This window comes from Anomalospiza imberbis, chromosome 5, assembly GCF_031753505.1.
Source record: "Anomalospiza imberbis isolate Cuckoo-Finch-1a 21T00152 chromosome 5, ASM3175350v1, whole genome shotgun sequence".
In the NCBI taxonomy this organism is placed as follows: Eukaryota; Metazoa; Chordata; class Aves; order Passeriformes; family Viduidae; genus Anomalospiza; species Anomalospiza imberbis.
The window spans coordinates 30,624,853-30,638,806 of record NC_089685.1 but is presented as its reverse complement, the minus strand read 5'-3'; the positions used below and the strand labels follow the sequence as shown (position 1 = coordinate 30,638,806).

General features: G+C 38.2%; 1 long non-coding RNA gene across 1 annotated transcript; it reads left to right on the top strand.

The window, feature by feature from the left end:
- The first annotated feature begins 600 nt into the window (after nucleotides 1-600).
- LOC137474978 (uncharacterized) lies at nucleotides 601-4,143 on the top strand. The gene is made up of 3 exons (XR_010999604.1): nucleotides 601-859; nucleotides 2,998-3,093; nucleotides 3,781-4,143. It is a non-coding gene; the product is annotated as an uncharacterized lncRNA (long non-coding RNA).
- The last annotated feature ends 9,811 nt before the right edge of the window (nucleotides 4,144-13,954 follow it).

The following is a 13,954-nucleotide window of genomic DNA, read 5'->3' as shown; positions in this document are numbered from 1 at the left end:
TGTCCAAGAGTGTGTGGGAAGAGGCAAATTCAGGAAATGACACCCGCCCCCACATAATTCATACACACTCCTCATCTTGACCTGATCTTTCCAATGTTCCAAGAGGGCAGCTGGAATACAAAATTCTTAGGTAGATGTCACAAGTAAGTAGTACAGCTCAGAAGCTCAGGTCTCAGTCTGTGGGCTCATGGATTGTAAACCAATATGAATATTTTTACTGGGGTTTGGTTGAAGGACCTACCTGTTGCATACCCATGAAGCAAGGATGACATTTGCAAATTTGTTCCTGCTACTCTAAGAGGAAGTGGAAAGGAGTGTCAGAAGCCAGGGGGCAGTTTAGTCATTGCTACACTCCTAGAATCACAGAATGATTTGGGTTGTAGGCACATTTAATGGTGATCTAACACCTCTGCCATGGGCAGGGACACCTGCTGCAAGACCAGGTTGCTCAAAGCTCCATCCAGCCTGGTCTTGAACATTTCCAGGGGTGAGGCATCCACAGATTCTATTGGCAACCTGTTCCAGTATCTCACCACCCTCATAGTGAAGAATTTCCCCCCAGTGTCTAATCTGAATCTTCACACATTTAAATCCATTATTCCTCGTCACTTCAGGCCTCAGTTAAAAAAATCTCACTGTCTTTCTTGTAGGCATTCTTTAGGTACTGTAAGGCTGCTCTGAGGTCTCCCTGGAGCCTTCTCTTCTCTAAGCTGAACAACCCCAACTCTATTAGCTTTTCTTCATAGGAGAGGTGTACCAGCCTTCTGACCATCTTTGTGATCTTCTTCAGAACCCTTTCCAGGTACCTGGAGAGCTGGACACAGCACTCCAGGTGGGATGTCACCAGAGCAGAGCAGAGGTAGATAATTACTTTCCTCCACCAGCTGGTCATACTTCTTTTGAGGTATCAGGACACAGTTTGCTTTCCGGGCTGTGCGTGCACATTGTTGGATCATGGCCATCTTGCCATCCAACATGCCCAAGTCCTTCTTCACAGGGCTCTAAATGAGTTCATCTTCCAGTCTATTGGTATTGAGGCTTGCCCTGACCCAGATGCAGAATCTTGTGCTTGGCCTTGTTGTTCTTCAGGAGGTTCAAATGGACCCACTATCCAAAGTCATCCAGATCCTTCTGGATGTCATCCCTGCCTCCTACTGAATAAACTGTACCATACAGTTTGGTGTCATTTGCATATTCAGAAGTATTCTACTGTTGTTTTATAGATACAAGACATGAATCATTCTTAAAGCAGCAAACCATTTGCAAAAAGAGAAATATATGATTTAACTCCACATGAATTGCAATAGTAATCACAATATTTTGAATTAGCTTTTCTTGTCACATGCTGAAGCTATGCTACCAAGGAAAGAATTCAAAAAAATTCAAACTACCACCAACAAAGAGCACACAGCCAACATTTTACAGGTGTTAAAGGAGAGTATACATACAATACAATACTGAGATTGTTAGGAGGCAAGTTAAAAGGATTGCTTAAGGACCCCTTATCCAGTTTACAGCTGGTGATTACCTTCATTTTCATCCCAACTTCATAGCTCATATAACATACTAAAAATCTATAGCCCGGGAATGTAGCAAACTGATAGACTGAAACAAAGCCTTACCCTGCTCTTACTGCACAAGTAGTTGTTTAATGCTTTTGTTCTTATTCAGGACATATACTGTCCTGTGCACTGAAATAATTAATGCTCTATGACAGGTTTGAATGTAATTATATACCACACTGTAAGACATATACCTGAAAAAAAAAACTAGGGTTGTATGCATTTTGGTATTTTGTAGCATCTATACTTGGATGCAATAATATATGCTTTTAATGCTCTTCAGACAGTTCATGTTTAATAATCATATGCCAAAATGTCTCTTCTGTTACTCTGAGTTTCTGCTGACTTAAAGGTTTGGCTTTGAAGCCATATTACTGATAATGAGTCAGGTCCATGCAACACAGTGCCCTAGATCTGTCCATCCATGCTGAAATAGCCAGTCAGCATCTATATCTAGGTCATGAAATTTCAAGGATTTGGAAGGAAAGTACCATACTTGTGCAACTGTGCTCAAAATTGCCAAGTCCAGATGAAGTATTTCAGTGCTGGCTGTCCATTTTGGTACACAAGCTTCACTGCAGAGGATTGGAAGATGCAGAAGGGCTCAACTGTTTCAAGGACATTCACATATGCAACTTGTGTGAGGCATGGTGAAATTCATTGTTTACTGAGTTCATTTCTATAAACAAGCCAGTGCTTGACCCATAACTGGACTTCTTTACATTCCTGGACTCCTTTACAAAATTGAGACTAGAGTCCTTAGTCAGAAATAGTCCTCATTCAAAAAATTGGACAAGTCACATATATGGGGAGATTTTTACTATTCAGAAAGCACTCAGTGTTTCAGAGTGACTGAAATGCCACGAAATAGGCAAGGAGGTAGGCAAGTCTCTGGAGCAGAAACAGAGAAAATGTTGAACCTACAGAGACATTTAAATTTACTTACTGGCTACTGGGGATTTTCTCAGTGTGGATAGGATTCATTTGCCAATCCATAGGAGTGTAACATCATTTCAGATGCACCATGGTATCTTGTCCATCCTCTGTCTGATTTTGCAGAAGAAGTCTCCTGTACAGATACTATATGATACATCCTGGTCACAGACAACTGTCACATCTTTATACATTTTAAATTACTCCTGATCACTGTGTTTAAGTGAATCCCAGACAGTGTAATATTTTACTTGTTTCCTTGCATTCAATCAAAATTCTAGCATCACTGCTTTTTAATTTTAAGGGACTAACTCAGGATGCTTGAACCTCTGGCATTGATTTTTAATTCATTGTGGAAATCTTTGAAACTGTTTTCATTGTGCGGACAGATTTTCTGCTTACTAACCTGGCTGGATACAGATACAAAAAAATCAGCATCTCCTTTTGTTGCAGAAGGCTAAATATTCTTTCCCACTGAGTAGTCCCATCATTGTCTTTACAGCTACCAGGGTTCACTCAAGAATGCATTTAAAGGAAACATCGCACACAGAGAAAAAGCAGCTAACCTGCTGTTTGATACTGCTTTCACAAATGAATGGTGAGTGTCTCTGTAAAAGGGAAAAATGCTGATGGCAGTACTGTTAAAAAACAAAGGAGAATGAAAAAAACCTTGAGTGTCCCTTGGACCGAACTCACTGACATTTTTCTGTGATATGTGAACTTGCATAGAAAAATCTGCTAATTTGCAGCTTTCTTAAAAAAAAAAAAAAAGCACCATGTGAGTACTTTACTTTGATTTACTAGCCTAATTTGTGGCCACAGCAACTGCTACTATCAGCTGTATTTATGGTAACTCTAATACATCACCCAGAAACTTATAAATGTCAGCACTGCAGCTCCCTGTAATAGAAGTTTTTACTGATGGAAGACCACAGACTAATTACACAACCCAGTTTTTGCTGTTATTCGTCTAAGATAAAGTTGCAAGCCTCCCAGTTACTGAGACCAGTGAATTATCATAGCTAATAAATGTACTTGGAAATTCATGTGTGGAAATCTCATGTTCTTCCCAGAACTTTTGAAATTTCTCACCAGTATTTTTCTCCATCTACTAAGATGCATTAGTGACAAGGTTGAAAAAGTGCTTTAATAGTGTTTACAGTTCAACTGATCTGTTGTAATATCCCCTTTTGAAGCTATTCAAATAAACATTATAAAAATGTTTGCTATTAACATATGGTGCTGATACAAGAAGAAGACTTAATTCACTGTGTTATTTATGCAGCAAAACGTCCTAATGGTTCCCAGACTAAGATGAAAAGCTGTTGCGGCACCATCCATGTATTAGATAATGTCTTGGCACTTTCCCTATTATACTGCTAGAAATAAATTTAGCAATTAAACCAGGGTGCTGCCTGCTGCTTTAAGATTCATTTCTGGTTTTTCCCCGTTTCCAGACCAGATCCACCCCCTGCTGGCAGGAAGCTTCTTTACACAGGTCCGATGGAGAAATAAAGTCAATAAAAAGCACAGGGATTAATTTAAAGCTTTTGAAGCTAATTGATGAGTTCTAGTCAAGCTGGCAGGTCCTTGTAGTGTTGCACTGGTGACACATAAAGGAGCAGTATCAAGGGACCTACCCTGCCATTAGATAAATAAATAAGCATGCCTTAGGTAGGTCTTATTTCCGAGAAAAAGAAGAAAATCATTCTTTTCTCTCATATTGTTTTTATCTGCAGAACATTTCCATTATTTCTCTCTAACTGTTTGCCCTCCTCTTTTACCTCTGTGTGTGAGATAATTCATCTCTCTCTATTCTTGCCTTTCAGAAAAGCAGAAATAAACAGGTTGAAACCAGCTGTGAAAATGAATTTTCATTATATCTTGCAGCTATCCAACATAAATATTAAACATGTGAAACAAGAAAAATTTCTATCGTGGCATAATGCTAAAGACATGGCAAATGAACAGGTAACCATGTGTGATAAGTTTGGGTATCAAATGGCCCCTACAACTCCCTTTGTGGGTACTTGGACCCTGTGGTAAGTCCAAGGTAAACACCTACCATTTCCTGATTTACATGAGCACCTACTTACGGGAATATTTCATGGTCTGCTTCCTGAGACCCATGCATCAGCTTGTGTTCAGCAAGTGCATGATCCCATCCTGGGGGCCTTTGTGTCTGGGCCATCATGCTGATGGGGAGAACTGGACCCACTGGAGGCATGGGATGCATCTTGCAGAGTGCAGATCCCAGCCAGGAGAGTTTTAGGCCCACAGCTGAAGAACTGGGAACCAGGTGCTGATGATCAGATGGTCCTCCTGGGTAGAAAGGACGTGTGTTGCTAAGAGGAGGGTAGTAAGCAGCAGGGCCATAAAGCAAGGGAAGGCATATATTATCAGTCTGATAAAAACCACGCCCTGTGCTTCTGCATTAGCACTGAAATATGCAATCTAAATTAGCATTAGGCCAAAAGGGACAGAGAGGAAGGGCAGTTATTATCTATTATGTCCTCCAGCTTATGGATTCCAGACCTTTCCCTTATCATAGTCTTGCTGAAAGCCCCAGCTTCACTGTTGTCAGCACTTTCAGGCTCACTGCACCACTCCACAGACACAGGCTCTCAGATGCACAGATAGGAAATATTTCCCCAAGGCTGAAGATGTGGAATATATTTACCATGAAGGTGTGTTGCTATTTAGTGAAAGTTTTATTTAATTAGGTCAGAGAGCAAGAGGAGTTGAGCTGGGACAATACAGTTTTTAAATGAGCTCATAATTAGAGAACACAGACTCCAGAGCTAGGACAGGTATTTAGATTTTTTCATGTGCAGAAGCTTGCGCTTTTTTACTGCAGCCAGTTTTAGTCTGTCTAAACTAACAACAGGATGTTCGCACATGATAGCATCCCACCTTCCTGTTTGACAAGCATTTCCAAAAGTACCTAAATCACCAGAGAACTTTTAAGTCAAAATTTTGAATTTTGCTATTTCATAGGTACCAACTGAATGCTGTTACAAATCTAGCCTCTTACTCTGGACAATTTAATTAAAATCATCCATACCTTTAGTTGCTGCCTTCAGCCACAACCCCCTCTTTTCCTTTTCAAATTCCATTTGGATAAAGCACATTTCCTGCCCACTTGTTTAGAGCTAGATCTGGTTGGAATTGAAAAATGTGCCCTTGATGAAGGATATCTGTTTTAGCAAAGCACACACATTTTGGGAGGATGTATGACCCTCAATAAAACTCATCACTGATTTTTTTTTTTTTGTAGGGCAGAACAATCTATCCATTTTTCACCAGATATTTAGTAAACAATGCAAAGAAATACCTACTTTTAAAAAGAAAAATAATAGCATTTTTGGCAGTCATATTTTATTAAAATGCCTGACATTTCTTGATTCTGTTCTAAAGTAAAACATAATGTAACAAGATATCCTGAAAGATACCAGAAAAAACATTCTTCTCTTATGGCACTTCTAAATAATGATATTACTTAAAAAAATAAGACACTGACTTCTATGTTCATTGTAGAACGTTTAGGAGGATTTAAAAATGCAGAGGAAAAAGAAAGCTGCAAAGTCATGAAAAGGAATATGACAATTATATGCTAATGTGTTTGTCCTTATTATTTATTGATGATATTTTTAAGGCTGTGAGTTTGTCTGCAGTTGGCTAGAGAAAAACACCCAGAAACACAATGCATGCATTTTAGCTGCCTATGAGTTAAATATCTAGCTTTGAATTAGTTATTTCCATTCAACAGAGTGAACACTAGTCAACAGAGAAGGACAGAGTGAGAATGGATGAGTAAGATAACTCAAATGGAGCAATGGGAGAGACTAAACAAGAAGCTTAAATTGGACATCCATCTTATAAGTGTCTAAACACAGGCAGATGAATTCACCTGTCCTAATGTGAGTCTCACCACCATGATCACTGCATGCACTTAATGTAATTAAAATGTTTTTGCTTGGCTGGAAATTTTTATTATTATTGCAGAAAGAGCACTGCTGCAAACAAATAACTGATTCCAAGATGTACTTCTCAGTTACAAATAAAAGTATCCTCAGATGGAAAATGAGCTTGAAAAAATAGTTTGGGAACACTTTTACATTGAAAAGTAGATATTCTGGTATTTGGAGAATTATTACTTCATATAATTATTTCATATTATTATCTGTGCCTGTCTTTGGAACCAGAGTAAGATCATACACTGCTATTATCTCCTTTTGAAATTTCCTTCTTACTTATTTTTAGACATGCAGCCATTCTAACAACCTTACAAGCAGCAGCAAAGACTCAAAGATCTCCCCTTCTTTCACCACTGATTTAAATGAAAACAATGTTGATTGACAGTATTCAGCTTGTCTTCTCCTCAGGTCTTCCCTGTTTTGCCCTCTAAGGAGATAAGAAGGACAAAAATGATTTGTTTCTCTCTTACATAGGTGCTAAGGTATGTAGCCTTTTTTTTTTCTTATGATGCAAATTTAGACCACAATTTGCATAAATTATATTAGATGACTGAAATTATTTATGTCAACTAAAAAACAGTGTCCAGAAGGCCCAAGAGAACAGCTGGGTCTTGCTGCTTCTGCTGTGCCATGTGCATTTTCATTTTCCTAAAATAAGCTGCACTTCATTGCCAGGCCTTTAACATCTTTAAGCAGCAGAAATCAAGCTGCTTCCCTCCCTTGTGCATCATCCTATATATTTTGAACCTACTTATTACCAAAAATCATAGGTATATGTCAATATACAGAGATGCTTGTTTTTATCTCTCCTTTTCTCTCAGATTTTGTGCCAGCACCCCAAAACACAGCCCTTCATTTGTATCTACCCTACTACCTAGATCTGCTTTTTTTTTTCTATACGAATTGTCACAACTCAAGAACCATTTCTTAGAGAGAACTGGCAGAAGTTTTTCTGGATTCAAATGGAATCTAGGCATGGAGCAATCTGTCTCTGGAATAAGATCCAGATTAAATTTTTTACCTTGAAAATGTCAAAGCTGGTTTATTATAGTGTATCTCTTCATATTATCCCAACATATAATTGTGCTTAATTGATACCTGGGGGTTCAACTCAACTAACCTTAATAATCATAAGGCAATACCTAATCTCGCACAGTAGTGTCAAATTTATTCTGCAGTGAATAGAAGACTGGCACCTTCATAACAAGATTCCTGTTGTCCCAAAAGAGGTATCTGGTATAGGTGGCATGAACTATCCTACAGCCATGCCTCTTTTCAGTGACTATAAAGGGAACCCTAACAAAAGTAAGGTAGACATTGAGATTTCAAATAGATCAAGTAAAACAAATCATGACAGGGAAGTGTTGTAAACCAGTACGTTGGTATAAGGAGCCATGTTTGAAATGAAAAATTAGATTAATCTATCCTTCACCCATTTCAAGAATACAGACATACTGAGGGAACTTCAGGAATCTTGTGCATCATGACACAAAGAAAGTGAGTCTGCTCACATATTTTACCATGTACTTGCTGCATTTGCTGCAAGGGCACTACATAAAATTGCAATTGCACTTGCTTTTAATGCAAAATCCTTTCAAATGCAAAGTTTAATTAGATTTTAGTTCTACTTTCAGACAGATCTGTGTCTTAATTAAGGGCCTGGAGCAAAGTTGTGTTTAAAAGTCTCATAAATCTCCTCGTAGTGCTGGGGTGATGCTTTGCTCATCATGCAGGTGTTCTGGCCCCCACATTTCATGCAGAAACAATTTTCCATCACAACATTTCCGTGCCCACTTCCGCTCCCTCCTCCTCTTCTCCCCTTTCCCAGCATGCAACTTTTCATTGAAGAGGTAGGTGGGCAAATAGGCAAATACATGGTTGATGTTTTATTGAAGAGGAGATGATCACAATAGCCTTTGATTAATTCCCTCCTACCTGTTCCTGTAAACAGGGCATACAGAAATTTATGTGCTATTATTCATATTATTTCACATTTTAAAATGCATTATTTGCTGAGGGCTTTTCTCCCTGCAGCTTGCCTGCAGATTTGAGATTTGGCTTTCTACCAAAATCATATTGCCTTTGTCCTTAGGCAAGAGCATAAAAATTGAAGTTAAACTAATATCAATTCTCTTTTGACCTTTTGGGCTCTGTGCTACTAGTTAAGTGCTATATTGTGTCTCAGAGTTAGAGTTCTGGGGTGGTAGAATGATTTGCCATCCAGAAATGGAATCCAATGGGAAAACCTGTGCTGGAGATTAGAGAGAGTACTAGCAAGCACAGTGAAGCCTTGATTATAGAGACGTAAATCTGCCTTTCTGGCTTGTGAAGTTTGTGCCTCTCCTGAGTATTGATTCTGGCTTCTCCACTTGGCTCTTCCAGCTCTGCTCTTGGTTTTTTGCCAGAGAACTCTCCAAAGATACTAGGAATAGATTTGTACATGACTGAGGTAAAACTGGAAAGGAAGTTTCCCAATCTGACTTATTTTAGATGAATGGGAAGAGTAGGTGTACTATATCATGCCTTCATGAATTAGAAAGTAAACCATCCCAATGCTACACGTGTGCCTGTGTACATGGCCACATCGGTTTGGACAAGGTTCAGTAAGTGACAAGGGCTTTCCACTGATAAGGCCTTTGTGGAAGTAGGTAATGAATCCATGCTCCTTTGACAGCTGGTCTTATGCCCAAGTCCTCAGTGGGGGATTTGGGACAATTCTGTCCCTACTCCTTGTAAGAGCAAGTTTCAAATAGCAGATACTCTTTTTGGCTTGTCCCTGCAGGTGAGGCAGACAGGTGACCCCAAGGCACAGGGAGAATGGCAGTCACTGTGCTTTGCGCTATCAGCTGGTTGGATTCACTCTGAGACTCAAGGCTGTGCTACCATTATATTAAAAGAAAGTAACTTGAGCCCCAGCATGGTATCCTCTCACTGTCCCCAGTTCTACTTGAGTACATTTGGTCCTCTTGAAGAATAAGAGCTGCATGCAGTTTGCTGTGCAGTGATTGTGACTTCCCTGCTTCTCTTTTTGCACAAGGCTTACTGAGCCAGCCCTCAGTATGCTCACCACTTGACCACTGCAACCACTTGAAATTAGTTTTGCCTCTAAACTCCAAAAGAATTTTTGTTGCCATTCACATTTATGCAGGTAGAACTTTGCTTGCCTTGATGTTTGAAAAATGTGCTGTACAAAAAAAAAAAAAAAAAAAGAAAAAAATGGGATGTCAACAGAGGTATAAATGATTTCTTGAAAATTCCCCGTTACTTATCCAGTCCTAACAGCTGCTAGCTAATTTATGTCAGATATAGCACTTTAGTATGTCAGATAAAAGGCTCTCTAATTTCTGAGTGTAAATACCAATGGTGAAAAAGAAATATTTAATATCATTAAGAGAGTTGTAACTGTACGAGGTAAGATTAAAGTAAGGAAGATATACTTTTCATCTGAGTAGGATCTGTAAGTAGTAAGCACCTCCTAGAGGAGGTATTTAGTGCATTTTAAATTACATTGGTCACAATAATTTTCTTAACTGTTTAGTCATGAGTAATCCTAAAATGCCACAGTCATGAACTACATAGTTATAGACTGCATAAAAATAATGAAGAAATTAGACTGTCACTCAGAAGAGAAAGACTTTATTATCCTCATGGAACCTCTGTGCAAGGTCAAATGAAACACTGAATCAAAATCCCAGAATTTTCAGGTTGTCTCTGAACTTAAAAAGTAATGATAACTTGACATTGGTTTTGAACCAATTCCAGCTCTCCCGCAAAGAGCAGAAGCAGGGCAGCAATATACTGAGCAAACATGAGGGTTTCAGTTACTGCATGGGTTGGATTTCTATTGCTGCACCTGTGAAAGGGAGTATGCAGACACACCTTTCTGTGGATGAGATCACTCCAACACTTTCACTCTCAGCTTGGCACAAAGAGAGGGTAAGGAACACCATTCCAGCCACATTAAAAATAAACCTTGGGATCTGCTAACCTTCTGTGCTCACCTACGTGTGAATTCATTCATTACCACCAGACTTAAAAGAAAGTGGGATTAGGAGGTAACTTGAAGGGGAAGAGAGCACAGCACTGAAATTGCAGTTTTTCTTTTCAAAGAAACTTGTTAATAAAATACAACTGACTTCAAAACAAAAATTTAAACTAAGGTCAGTATAACAATATAAAATAGTAAAACTGGAAAGTATTTCCTTAGCACATTTGCTCTAACACTTATTAAAGATATAAATTAAATCCAAGATAAACAAATCCCAGGTGTGGAAATGTGGTTAACGTATGACTCAGTATAAATTTAAAATGTAAAATAAAACAGTCAATGTTCACCAATTTGCCTTAATTCTAGACAGGCATTTTTAAAAACCAGATAGATCCTTACAATTCTCCTTCAAGAGAACCCAGTGCATGGCTGGAGAGTGGCGAACAACTGGTAAGAAGCTTTATGAAAAAAAACCACACCAAACAGAAAGACCTAAATGTTCATAGCTTTTTGTATCTGCAAATATGCATGAGCTACAGTATGCTCACAATTGTGCCACATGCAGAGAGCTGTAAGGAGATTCGGGTAACATTTTCTTCTCCTATATGGACTTTTCAAATCAGCAGAGAGGAAAATATTGTCAGGAAACTGCTATTACATCTCCTGCCTAAAAGACTGTGCATGCAATTTGTGTAAAAAATTGTGCAAGCTGTTTGTGTAACAAATAGCTATTGTCTTAAGGTGAGAAAAAAGATGACAAACATATGCTACCAATTCCTTAGGAGGATGGGTAATACTTTCTATTACTCTGGAGGAAATAGAGAGGGTACAGGAAAGTTCATCTGAAGCTTTCCAGAAACCAAGTCTCCACTGAGCCATTTTGAAAGGGCTAGATCAAAAAAAAAAAAAGTAATCTAAAAATAAGGATTTTCACATCCAAGCTGAGATATGGGTGGGTCGATTTTTAGCCTTCCTTACTTAGGCATTTTGTGTCTGAGACACCAAATTTAGCAACATTAATCTGTAGCAAGAAATATTCCAATCTAGATAACAATATGTCTTGTGATGCCCCTGTCTCTTTTAATTGGGAGAGCAGAGGAAGGGAGAGGAGCCTGGAAGACTAGGATCACAGATTGCATGCCTCTACTAAATGAGAAGTTAAGAAGATTAAACTTTTTTAAAAAAAATAATAATCTAGTCGTTAGAACATTGACCTAGGAAAAGGTATCTAGGATAAGTAACTTACGCAGAAGTTTCAGTCCACCACCTTCTATTCCACTGCAACCCTGAGTAGAGGGAAACTTAATACTCATAGACATGGAGAAACACATTTTGAACAAGGAAGTCTAAATCTGTCATTCAGTATTTTGGTGCTTTCATATAGAAAGGAAGAAACTAGCACTCTTGCATTTCCTCCTAGCAAATTCTGTCATTGTACATGCAACACTCATTGGTTAAAAAAAATTAAATAATCATGGTAAGAGAGACCAAGCCCCTATATATTCCATAGATACCAGCAATACCTCTTATTCTTCCATTCATTTTATAAGATAATTAGATGGGTCTTAATAAGATGAAAATAATCAGACACCTTTTCTGAGGAAAAGACTAGAAGTGTGCATTCAAAACAGATAAACAAACTTTCTTGGATCCAAAGCTACGGGCTCTTTTGAAAATGTGGTCTTCTGCTACATTCTCCAATTCAGCATTCTTTATCTTGTTCAACTGTAGTTTTTTTCAACATGTTCAAATTCTTCCCATTCTATGTAGGATGAAAGAAAACATAAGTGCCTTGAGCTATTAGATTTTAATTACATTAGTATTTTTTTTTTTAATTCAAATCTAAGAAATAGGAATGTACAAGGTAAGCATTATGGCACCTAGCCATAAAAAGGTATCTTCTCTATGGCTGCCAGCTCTGAGGTCATGACCTGCTGGGATTTTTTGTCTTCCATTGTGCACTGTGTGTATTTAAAAATGCCCATCATTCCATTGGCATTCATCTGTCTCTAAAAGCTTTCTTAGTGTTTTCACTCATTTCCTTATCTGCTCTTTATATGATTTCCTTCTGGTTTTTTTTCCGTTAATGTCAAACTGAATTCAGAAACTACTTTGGTGTATGCTTAAGGAAAGCTGAAGTCAACACCTGGAGGTAGTGAGTAGGATTGATCTGCCCAAAGGCAGACACCTGCATCTCACAGGATCCATCTTATTTCAAAGTGGACATCTGACATATGTGTCAGATAACTCATCTGCTGTAAGAGTCTATTTTTTCTCCTTTTATTAAATAAGACTCATAAATTACCTAATCAGGTCGTTTCATCTATATTGCAACTTTCTAAACTGTGCCACTAAACAGAATCACAAAAAAACAAGAAAAAAACATGGCAGGGGGAAAGTAAGTAACAAAGTTGGAGATCATATAGAACTGAGGAATTATTTTCCAGATAAACTATCTAGCAATAAAGGAGGCATGTAGAATATGTGTCCCATATTCCCAGACAACGTCTTCAAAGAATTCCATTGCTGATACTTTATTCCCAATATAGCAATCCCATGTCAATATCTAATTTTTATGTTGTTCTGACTCCACAAAAGGTCTTTGCTTTCATATAAAACATTCACTAATCCGCTTTTCTATTACTCTAACCAGTTGAAAATGATGCAATTAGAACCCATCTGTTTCAAATTCCTTGTGAAAACTAATCAGGGAGCATAATGTTTATTTCCCCATGGACAAAGCACTCACACGTATAAGTTTTAAACAGTCAAATCAGGAGCACTGCCATTTCTGTCTCCACATTTACACTAGTAAGACGAGCACATATCTATAAATATGATGTTTTTCCAAATGACATATTTTCCTAATCTGAAGGCCTGCCTCCTCTCAGACCTGCCATAAATAACCTTGACTCATTTTATAAACAATCCTTTGTATAGTGCAACCAAAGCAAAAATTTTGTTTCCAAGTAATTTACTTCAGAATCATGATGGTTTTATTTTCATTTGACAATATTAAAACATCCTTATGCTGTGCCTTTTGGTGAATAGGACATTTATAACATTGCAAAGAGGCTGAATTAAGTTTTAAGCAGAAAAGGAGCAGAAGAAGGAGCCTTGTGTCCAACCATTAACTTAAACACTAGAGGTGTGCTTTCCCTCTCAGTGTTTTCTTAACGGGGCAGTGCCAGCCAGTGGAGCAGTAACAAACTGCTGGACAGCAATGACGTCTTAGCTCTTTGTACAGCAAACACAAGCTAAATCTTTACCCCTAAAATAAGCGCGTTTTTTAGAGCAAGGCAACTACCAAGAATTTGAGAAGAGGATGAAAAAATCATGGAAATGAGATGAAAAGGTGTTCTATCACTGCTTTCTCAATGCAGAGAAGAATTTCAGGTTGAGTATTAACTAAATGCTTGCTTTCTGGCAGCAATTTTTATATTACTTCCCACACCTAGTACTTGCTCCTAGCCACACCATACTCTCTATAGTGC